This window comes from Dipteris shenzhenensis, chromosome 13 (genome assembly GCF_047967505.1).
Source record: "Dipteris shenzhenensis isolate YYH24624 ecotype China chromosome 13, Dip_SZ_1.0, whole genome shotgun sequence".
Classification (NCBI taxonomy): Eukaryota; Viridiplantae; Streptophyta; class Polypodiopsida; order Gleicheniales; family Dipteridaceae; genus Dipteris; species Dipteris shenzhenensis.
The window spans coordinates 38924985-38934265 of NC_141608.1; the positions used below are offsets into that span (position 1 = coordinate 38924985).

At 43.8% G+C, this 9281-nt stretch overlaps 1 pseudogene; it reads right to left on the reverse strand.

Moving 5' to 3' along the window:
* Nucleotides 1-1666: 1666 nt before the first annotated feature.
* On the reverse strand, nucleotides 1667-3234 carry LOC147895381 (protein ASPARTIC PROTEASE IN GUARD CELL 2-like; annotated as a pseudogene).
* Between the last annotated feature and the right edge of the window lie 6047 nt (nucleotides 3235-9281).

The following is a 9281-nucleotide window of genomic DNA, read 5'->3' on the forward strand; positions in this document are numbered from 1 at the left end:
GCAAGGATATTGACTCCAAAAAGGATTTGCACTTTGCTATGGGCCACATAAGATGGCCATGAATATGATGTAATCAAATACACAACCAATTTTTTAACCTTGGCATAAAAGTATCGACCATGATCTATGTTCCCATCTCCCCAAGGAAGAATCTATCATGAAAGCATCAACAATGAAGACCTGACTCACTTACATAGGTTGTAGCCCAAGAAGCATTGCTATAGAGAGTGTACACCATAAGTGGCTCTAGTCTAAGGCACATTACTATAAATAATATATCCTTTAAGTAGAGTGTTATACCAAGTGTACCCTATTGTGCGCATCCATACTTAGCATCTCCCTTGTCCACCAATTAGCAACCATTGAACTACAAATCTCAAGGGTAGCTCAAATCACCACCCCTTTGTTAGAACACATGAGGACCACACCAGCTCATTAGGAGTTTTACACCTAGTTGGGATACACAACTCAACAAGTTGATGACTCCCATTGGTGCCATGAGTGTGGTGGGAAATAAACCTACCAACCTAAAGATAATGCCTCAGGAAAACATGGATCAAGAGAAATCTTAAGTGGAGAACTAGAAGAATGAGAAGGAAATTTTATATCAAGTCTCTCTCCATTACTAGGCCTATATGATCCAATATCGAAAGATCCTCCTTGAGAAGGCAAAGATATTGGTTAAGGAAGGGAAGGTCATTGGATATGATGGTCTAGCGGACGTAAAAAGTTCAATCTATTAGACAAATGAGAAGACCCTAACCCACTTACATCGTCACGGAAATCACACTAAAGAAAGTGGAAGAGTTGTTCTTTAAAGATATATATACAAGGATTGACTCCTTGGGGGGGGGTCACCTCCAAAACATGCTAGTGGAAAAGTCAAATGTACAAGAAACTATGAATGGTCCTGTTGGGGATGAGGGTATTGTTGTTGGATCTCATTCAGAAAATGTGAAAGATAGTGGTAGCGTGGCTTTCAATCATAGAGATAGTGTGACTGAAAAAGTTGTTAATATACACATGGGTGGGAGAAGGATCCCACAAGTTGTTTCAACACCTTCTTGGAAAGACAACTTAGGATTATATTCATAATGTACACAACAATAGCTATGTCTTTAGCCCAATAGTATATAGCAACCGTGAGAGCAATCACAGCTATGATTGTAGCTAACGGCTGATCTAGTTTGCATCAAATAGATGTAAAGAATGACTTCTTGCATGGTGCTTTACAAGAAGAGGTGTACATGATGTAGGCATCAAGGTATGTATAGCATGCTTGCCTCGATTATGTTTGCAAGTTGCACAATGCCTTGTACAGCTACCCACATACACAAACATATATATGTATACATATATATAGTAGGTCGTCGCCCCTTTCTCCCCGCAAAGAAAAGACACACATAGAGATGCAATCCTAAAAAAATAAAATTTCCAACTTAAAGTAATGGTAAGGCTTAACCAAAATCCCATTTGAAAACACCTAAAATGCATTCAAATGTTGAGATTTAAGAATAAAACCTAAGTTTTATTTCTTGAAATTAAAGACAACCTACACTCACAACCTTGAGACCTTATCAAGGCAGGTCTTTAAGGCCCCCTAGTAGAGGAGTAGTGTGCTCTGTACTTTATAGACCCATCATGACCTTTGATCTTGGCGTAGACTTCAGCACATGTTATATTTCCAACCTAACTTCTCGTTTTCTGTGTCAAAGAAGACCCAGTTATTGTGTAAACTAACACCGCCGATAACAAAATCAGCAAATGTATCTCCCGCTTGTTTCTCGAGGAAAGGCCAACACAGTCGACGACGACCTGTTTGAGAAAGGTATACGAGGGCACTTCCGCTTGTACTCAACGTGTATATATTCCCATCCGCGAATATAAAAGAAATGGCTGGTAAAGCTAGATCTGTCGGATAGTCCCAGCATGTGTCCATTCCAGGCGGCCCAGGAGGGCCAGTCGAGTCAGGAGGTCCCAGAATTGGTTGCATTGCTGCCCTCCATGCATCTCGAAATGGAGTGTATGCATCCGACGTGATGATTGACAACACGTCGCCCGAGTCTATCACCACCCCGCCTGTGCTATCAGTTGGATCGATGTCAAACACTCCATTTGGGATGCCCACATTTTGACCGCCCACTATAAAGTCAACGACGTCTACGTAATGAAACACAGTACCTCCTTCTTGTAGCAAATCCGTTTCATAATAAGGGGCCGCTGCACGAAAGCCAGGTGCAATGTCAGCTCAACGGACTGCAAGGCGAGGGACGTCAGAGAATAGTCACGACTGAAAACGAGAAGAGAAGAATTACGATTGTAAATGAGAAGAGAAGAACGGATGATTGTAATTTGTATGAGCCCTTACGTGGTAAAGAATTGTCTCCAAATAAAAGATAACCGGAATTCGGGTCGGAGCCAATGGAAGCAAGGCAGAAGGAGAACGCAGGGCTGGCCCCCAGGCCAGCAAGAAATTGCTCTGGCCATGACAGGGCTCTTCCAAATCCTAAGCCAAGGACTCCTGAAGGCTGAGGACGCGGTGGCCACACCAGCCTGGTTAGAAATCCCGCAGCCAAACGACAACGGATTGATGATGATGGGAGTATCGGCCGGCTGTTGAGAAGCATCCCAGAAAGTGAACCTCTCTCTGGAAATGTATCCGAAGGATTGTGTTCCGTCAGCATAGCCGATATAGTAACGGCAACTAGAAGCGTCCGAACCGCGTCCGATATCGGGCTCGTTTTGCACCTGATCACAGTAAGCATCTCCCTGAATTTGGGAAGAGAACGTGGTGGATTGAGTGTGATCGTATACAGGCAGGACCTGCGGGTAGCAGGGCTGGCAAGGTTTGCACTGAATCCACGGCAAATCACTGCCGGTATCCACGAGCATTAAGATGGGTTGAAAGAGGTCCGTCCCGGGAGCTGCACCGACGCCCAGCTGAATGTAGTACTCGGAAATCGATCCCCCTCGGAATGAATCCGTGGTAACGAGGCCCCAAGGGATGTTCTGAATCACTTTGGCTGAAAATTGGGTGGTTCGAGTTCGATTTAAGCGGCTGGCCAGCCGGTTTCATCGATGCTGCGAGACACAAGCATCGTCGCAGCCATGTGGGCGAAATGGGGAATGCGGATCGAAGATATGGCTGACGCCGAGGCGGGGTTGTTCATGTCGGCTCGTGAATGGACTACGAGCAAGGTCAGGAAAAGCTGTTGTAGCTGCTGCACCCGCCATAGCCAGCTGCAACAACAAAACGAAGAAGAAGCTGATGCTACACATATTGGCTAAGGTCAAAGTAAGATGATATCCTCTGTATCGTTGCATCTGTATGATTTATACAAGGGAGGCTTGGAAGCCTTGCCTCGTTGAGTACATTTGCATATGGTTCCTGATGTTTCCTGCCCAAAATATTCTAGCACATATCCCTCCTGGGTGCCATTGTTTTTGTCGCTCATCTTCCAAGAGCCATGGTTTTGGTCGCTTATCTTGTTGTCATCGTATCATTAGGGAGAATTCGCTCATCTTGCTGACTGATTTGTCAACTTGGTTTCAAACAGGTCTAAGTGGTTTTTTCCAAGTTGGTCGCTCATCTTGTTGTCATCGTCTCTTGCTCACTAATCTGTAAAGTGATTTTAAAATGTTAAGCTAGCACTCTTGCTTTCATGTCCCTAGAAGATTTCACTTGGACATATAAATTACAAGGACCGAAATGTTTGGTGACACCCAAGATGCAACTAGCATAAATAGACAAGATCAGCAATTCTATTTTCAAATAAGTTAACCATTCATAGAATAAAATTCAAGTAAATAAATAAGGCTCTTGCGTAGTCAGCATACATGGTAGGCATAGTTTGTATGCATGGTGATGAAAGCCTAATTACCAGCTGAGGAAGCAAGTTCCATGTTTTGCATAGAATATCATCCATTGAGACTATCTCTTGAAAATAGTGAATTGCACTCAAAAGCAAAGACAACCTAGCAAGACAATCTAAACCATGCATTATCTTCAATTTGCAAGTTATAATTACTTCACATCTTTAAATCCCCTTTAAAGGATCCTTGCACGAGCTATTCTTCCACAAGCTTTTAAGATGCATGAAAATGTCCTTACAATAAGAGAAGTCCGTGATGCATTGCACCCCTGCTTAGCAACCACATCGTGACTTCGTTCACCCTGGTAAGTTACTCTTAGGTGCCACATACTTCCAACATGGCAAAGCAAATTGCTTGGCATTTTCTAATAATCACCTAAACTGCCTTATCATTCCCAAATAAATGAACCATGAAAGTATAGTACTCTAAAGATTGGCTTTCACAACAAGACAAAGCACCCATAGATGCGCACACAGATGCATTTTTTGAACTAAATAAAAAACTTACGGGCGCGTCTTTTTGCGCATCTATTTTCGCGTCTGGAGACCCGCATCTATCTGCATGTCTATATATTAGACACACGCGCATATAGACGCGCACTTAGACGTTTAAATAGACGCGCTTGTAAACGCGTTTATAGACGCAAATATAAACGCTTGTCGAACAAACAGACGCATAAATAGATGCGTTTATAAATGCACTGACAGACGCGCTTTATTTTTTATTTTTTTAAATTTACAGAATGCTGTGTATGTTGTGTATGCTATATAGTTACAAGAATCCCATATCCACATTGTGTAATTCAATTCTTACAGCCAACCGCATTTTAATTACAATTCCAAATAAAACATTACAACTCCAAAATGCAATAAAATTGAAAGCTCAAAAAGTGCTTGTATATACATATAGCACGAAGCTAAGCCACATCATGTGGCTTCAAGTACAAAAAATAAGGAAGCTAAGCCACGTCATGTGGCTTCAAGTACAAAAAATAAGAGGAGTGTATATACAAGAGGCATGAAGCCAAGCCAGTGCCTTTAAGTACAAAAAAGAGTAGCTAGCACTACTTCTACGACTAATCTATGTTCTCCATGTCCTCGCTCCCTTTCACGCTCCCTTCTGCGCTCCCTTCTGTGCCTCCTTTCTCGTCTTCCTCATCGTCTTGTGCATGGGGCTGTAAACAAGGGACAACATATATCTATGTATGAAAAATCAAATCTTTACTTATAATTTTGGCATTATTTAATTACTTTCAAATACCTAGGGGACCGCTCTAGTAGCCCAGGTATACTGCTCCTCAGTAATCAACCCGTCATCATAGAAGTGCCTCCATGTATCTCCTCTATGATGGTGGCGGTGGTAGGCTGTCTCCACAGGAGTAGGGTATCTGCCCACAATCTCAAGCTGCATGACGACACACTTTGCGGAGGGATTAGTACAAAGAAACAACAGCTCCTAATAAACTACATAAGCAATATAATTTGAGATCGATACTTACAAATTGGGCCTCCCATGATTCAACACCCCCTGCTCCAAAATGCGTGCTTCCATATTCCTCCATCTGGATCCTCCATGCCTCCACGTGCTGCAGACTGGGATCCTCCCTCGCTGACTTCATTGCCTTCTTCCACTCACGCTTGTGAGCGGTGTGGGACGGGCCCCTTGGTGGTTGACCTGCTGCCTCAAGCCTGGCAAGCTCCGCTAGTGCCTGCCTCTTAAGCGAAGATCTTTTATTGCCAAGTATCATAACAATCTTTGACTTGGCCATTTATCTGTGAACTGGCGATTGGGGGGGTTAGGATACCTAGAGCGAACAACAGCGAGGGTCTCATCAACCAACCTCTTTGGGTGGTCTTTGTAGTGGATAAAGCAATCTCTGTAATTGTTAGCAATTACAGAGCGCATGAAGGCCATGATGTCCTTCCCCCGCGCATCCATCAAGATGCCTCCTGTCTGAGTGATGTCATAATAATCGTACCATCACCTGGAGGCACGTCTAAATCATCTGAATCATCATCGTCCCCACCGCCACCCCTCCCAAAGCATTGTGCCATGCATCCCCCACCGCTCTCCCTGCTACTACGCCTGCTACCGTGTCGTGTCGAGCTCGTACATTGGCCACTCGTAGCTGGAGACTGCACGGGACTACGCTGACCACTCATGGCTGGAGAACCGAGTCTCGATGGTACAGGAGTACGTCGATGGCTCTGCGAGACAGAAGGACCTCTTGACAGCATGGGGGAAGGGGCATAAGACGGGATGGCAAAAGGGACATAAGACGGGATGGCAGAAGGGACATAAGACGGCATGGGGGAAGGGGCATAAGACGGTATGGGGGAAGGGGCATAAGAAGGGGCATAAGACGGCTGTGCTGACTCCGCTGGGGTGATCTCAGGCCGTGTGGGGTGGTTTGGAGTCTATAGTGCCGACTCCTGGGGAGTGTTTAGAGTACCCGTCATATACCCGTATAACTTCGCAGGACTAGGAGGGTGCCCTAAAAGGTTATATAAGTCCTTCCAAATAGATTCCCGGGGATCACGTGAGCTGGAAGCGCTTCCTGGCCACATGTTGAACTGGAAAAAAGGAAAAAAATCTATTACTGATGAGCTGAGAAGAAAGGGGAAGGGAAGAGAGGCTTACTATCGGATCGTGTCTATAGACGCGTCTGACTAGCGCGTCTATAGACGTGTCTAACAGAGCGTCTAATAAAGCGTCTAACAGAGCGTCTAACAGTGTCTATGTCTGCAAACAGGCTAGACGCGCGTTCAGATGCACCTATAGATGCACTTTTAAACGTGCCTATACACACGCTCCGACAGACGAGATTTCTAAAAAGTAGAAAAGGACATTGTGCCTGACACACAAACGTGACACTGATACCCATATTATGCGCTTCTTGGATACGAGAAAGTATAAATCTAAAGAGAGCAAACTCCAAACAAGATCAATTGCAAAAGGACTTACTTGGATAGAGGTATGGAAGGTTCTTCTTCTTTTTCAAAGTTGCTTCTCCTCCTTGTTCTTCCTCCTCTCCTTTAAGCTTAGAAGTAAGTGTGGGTGTCTTCCTCTTAAGTGTAAGCTTGGAAGTAAGTATGGGAGCCTTCCTCTTAAGCGTCGAAACTGTGGATCTGCTAATGAGGAAGGAAGCAAGCCGCGCGAAGTATAAGTAATGTGAAGAAAAGCAAAGCGAGCGCGCTAAAAGCAGGTTTAAAAGCCGCGTCTAATAGCGCATCTATAGCTACGTCTAAATACATAGAGTAGACGTGCCTTTAGACCTGCCTTTAGACGCGATCTTAGACGTGCTTTTAGATGCACCTTTAGACGAGCCACAGAGTTTAAATTAAACATTTGAAGAAAGCAAATTTGGTGGGTTGTTTGTTTGTAGGATGTCTTCATCTTCAACAAGTAGCTCCAGTGAGGATGAAACCCTCCGTATCCACCATCGCGAAATGTGGTTGGAGCAAAAACTCAAATGTTTGTGTGATCGATGTCGAGGAAACATCTCGGGGGGGTCACTCATCATATGTAACCCTATCACGTGAGTTCAACAGAAGGATTTTTTTAATTTCTAAAATTTACAGAAATAAATATACATAAGGGACTATTTAAAATAGTTTTGGAAAAAATTCACAGATTTGTATAGAAAAGGGGTACATTTTATTAATGAAATTTTTTACAGATAAGGGACTTTAAATATAGGCCTTGAACGCACGTGATATAGAGGGTTTATACATAGTGACCCCCCCGAGGGAAACATGTATCGTGCACACAGGATTACACTCAATCATATTTCAAAGTATGGAGAATGGGATGTGACCGTAAACAGGGTAAGGGTTTGTAAGTTAAGGTTGATTGAGATACCTATGGGTGTTCATATGTTTGAGTTATGATCCCGTTTTAATTTGATACAGGATGCAGTGCCATATCCGCATATGTTGCCCTATGCTCGCCGTGAGGAGACGAAGCGTCAGCAATATGAGGTGGGATCTTTAGGAGGGACCGTTACGGATGCATGGAGTGATGGTGATAGTAGTCCTCCGCCATTACCTCATGAAGCCGTGGAGGAGGACGTGTTTGATGATATGGTGCGGGATTTATATGTCCATCAAGGGAGGGATGATAGCATGGAGCATGATGATCTTTTTACTGCGTCTATTGTTTAGGTCTCACTACATCGGGTTACCATGCATGTCCCGTTTGTGGTCCTTCGCTAGTTGCCTCACGGGCAAACGCATTGAATAAGGTCATCTATGAGAATCACCATCGATTTCTCCCACTTGATCATCCTAGATATGTTGCCCCTTGTAATGAAGTCCTCCCACAATCACTCACCACGGGAGATTGGATGAGAATTTGGGACGGTTCCACGACTCCTCCACCACTTGGCATGAGCCGGTAAGGGTTTGTAACTATTGTGTGCTATATTGGCTGGAAATAAAGATTGCCCGCTAACACTTTATTTTGTTTAGATACTCCATCTTTTATCGTTTACCATATTGGTCCCACCTCAAGATCAATCATCTGCTTGATCCCATGCATATCTTCAAGAATGTGGCATTTACCATTTGGGAGCATTTGAATGGGACACGAGATTCCGCAGGCATAACCTTGGGAGGATTTACGTACCACAGGGAGGATGCGTGAAGCTTGGCCACAAGAGAGACCAAATGGGCGTGTTTTTTTACCTCGTGCACTGTGGATGTTATCAAAGCTAGAGATGGCGACGGTGAAGCGCGCTATTACTACAATTCGTACTCCCATTGGATGCATGAGGTGTTTGAAGGGAGCCTTTACAAAGAGCAAGAAAAGAGGTGTAGAGCAATTATATGGCTTGAAATCTCATGATTGGCACAAGATGCTCCAAGTAAGTATTTTATGTGCATAATATCTTTTTCCTTTCAAATTTGTGAGTGAATAGTTATAAGCAACTAATCAACCAACTCCTCGTGGGTTCAGTTCATACTACCTACTAGCATTTCACGTAGTGCATCGAAGGACGTGAAAGATTGTATTTACAAGATGGGCGAGCTTGTGAGGTACTTTACATGATACAAAATATGATGCTTATCAATGCTCCGTGCAAGTTTGAATGCATATTGCTAATATGCTGGACTTTTTCATTTCTAGGTATGTGAGCTCAAAGGAAATAGATCCCACCATGCTTGAGAATGCTCGAGTTATGTCAGTGGAGGCGGTTTGTTTAGTGGAGACATTTCCACGTTCTATTCTCACAAGCCAACTATATCTCATAGTGCATTTAGTGGATGAGATTGCTATATGCGGTACTATACATGCACGATGGTTGTTCTTCCTGGAGCGCTTCATGAAGACCCTGAAGAGCTTCATGAGACAAAATGCAAGACCCGAAGGTAGCAAGGCCGAGGGTTGGTTGGTACAAGAGTCACTTG